This window comes from Crocodylus porosus, unplaced genomic scaffold (genome assembly GCF_001723895.1).
Source record: "Crocodylus porosus isolate Cpor-Errol unplaced genomic scaffold, CroPor_comp1, whole genome shotgun sequence".
NCBI classification, from domain to species: Eukaryota; Metazoa; Chordata; order Crocodylia; family Crocodylidae; genus Crocodylus; species Crocodylus porosus.
Window position 1 is genome coordinate 39,037,787 of NW_017728943.1, and position 2,451 is coordinate 39,040,237.

Consider the following 2,451-nt stretch of genomic DNA (forward strand, 5'->3'; position numbering starts at 1 on the left):
ATGGGGCAAAATAACCCTGCCTGGCTACTCCCGGATTTACAGCTAGGGGGAGCTAGAACCCAGGGCCAGCACCTGTGTTGTCCCCAGCAGTATAAAAAGCCACCCTGTCTTGGCCCCATCTGTACAAAAAGCTGCCCTGGCAAGCAGTTCATGGCTACTCACTCTCAGGAGCTTCTGGGGCCCAGCCAATTGGTACTTGGGGACACTGCCCCTTGTGCCAGTGGGACTGCTGCAGCCATATCTCAAATCCATGTTCTTCCACAATTAAAACAAAAGACCACTCTACACACGTGCGCGCACACACACACACACATACACACACACACATATAGAGAGAGAGAGAGACAGTGATCAGTTGGGCAATGCCTGATTGGTTTATTTATAATGTTAAACCAATGTGGAAGCCTACCAGTGTCATTATGGTAAAATAAATTCTAAATACCTATATGCGTTGATGTGTGCTTTTGGTTTTCTTTGCACATGATGAGTGTGTGATGGGGGGACATGGTGTTTGCAGAAAGGGGGTGGGAAGGGGTGTGGGAGAAGGCGGGTGTGTGTGTGTAGAGGGGTTTGGGTAGGTGTGAGCAGTTGCTGGGGGGACTGTGGGTATGGGGGAACTTGTGGGAGGGCTGCTCAGGAGGGGTGTGTCCCCTGGCCCCCACAGGGTGCAGGCCCCCCGCACAGCACATGGAATGTCCCCTCTGATAGGAGCCCACCTTCCCCCTGGAGGGCCCCAGCCTCTATTCCCCACAGGACCCCAGCCCCACAGCTCCCCCCTGGAGGGCACCATCCCCCCCACCCAGGGCCCATAACTTACTTTTCGCAGCAGCAGCAGGAGTGGGACACTTCACTGCTCCCAGCTCTTGGGGACTGTGTGCTGGCCCAGCTGGGTTTTTGCCAGCCCTGGGGACCTTCTGCCACCTGGCTGGGTCAGTCCCTTGACAGCAGGACCTGGCACAGGACACTGTGACTGCATTCCGGGCCCAATTGATCCTGCCAGCCCTGGGGCTGCTCATGTTTCCTGGGCGAGCTGGTCATGTGGTGCACAGGACTGCGTGCCGCAGAACCAGCCCAACCAGGCAGCACGAACTGCAGAGGAGCACTTTAAGTCAGAAACCACTTTCAAGCACCCTGCAGTGGAGCTGCTGAGGAAGAGGCAGAGGAGAGGACATCTGCAGGCATGAGGCAAAGGATGCAGCAGCCTAGAGAGCAGGAAGTACAAGGACCCAGGGACAGGGGCTCCAGGACCGTTCCACCAAGAAGGAAGAGAAGAGTGGTGGTGGCTGGTGACTTCCTTCTGTGAAAGACAGAGACACCAATTTATTATCCAGATTTGGGGGCCCAGAAAGTGTGCTGCCTGCCTGGTGCTCAAATTCAGGATGTCACAGAGTCTGCCATAGCTCATCCATCCTTCAAACCACTACCACTTTCAGCTTGTCCATGGTAAGGAAGAGGCAGAGGAGAGGACATCTGCAGGCATGAGGCAAAGCATGCAGCAGCCTAGAGAGCAGGAAATACAAGGACCCAGGGACAGGGGCTCCAGGACCATTCCACCAAGAAGGAAGAGACCTTTACACACCAACAATACTGCCAGGAATGACACTGAGTAGATCAAAGCTGACTGAGGCTCTGGGCAGGAGGATTCAGGAGCTTGGAGCACAAGTGGTGTTCTCATCAGTCCTTCCCATTGAAGGCAAGGGTCACTCAAAAGTGAACACATGGATGAGATGGTGGTGTCAACCTGAAGGCTTTAGCTTCTTCAACAATGGGCAGATGTTCTTGGGAGGAGGGCTGCTATTAAGAGATGGGATCCATCCAATGAAAATGGGAAAGATCATCTTTGGATGTCATATGGTCAACCTAGTAAGGAGGACTTAAGCTAGGTTCCACAGGGGATGGTGATCAGGAGATGGATCCAAACATTGGATCAGTCAGGCCAGAGAGCTACAGAACTGCAACAAGTGGCACAAAAGCGAAATGAGATCAAAATACAAAATATGTCCAATGAATGTATATATGTGCAATAAATAGGTGGAATAAGGATTTTGAGCTGGATACTGCAGCCTGTAAAAAGAACTATGATCTGACTGGCATCACCAAGACCTGGGGTGATGGCTCTTATGACTGGAATAGTAACATGGGGCAAGTGCAGACGAGCGCACATGTGCCTCTTACCCAGTCTCAAGCCCCTTTGAGGCACAGGTGAGAACAAAAAAAATGTTCCCCGCACTGCAAGTTTACAGCGCAGGGAGAAAATTAGACCCCTGGATATCTAGGGGTCTAAAAAAAAACGCTCTGCAGAAGGGTGGAGCAAGGCACGGTCCCTGACCATGCCTGGAGTCAGTCCTCCAGAAGAGATGCTCTGGTTTCAGCCAGAGCATCTATTTGGTGCTCCTCCTGCCCTCAGCCCCAGCACTGTCTATGGTGAGTGGGGGAATGGAGGTGGGGGGG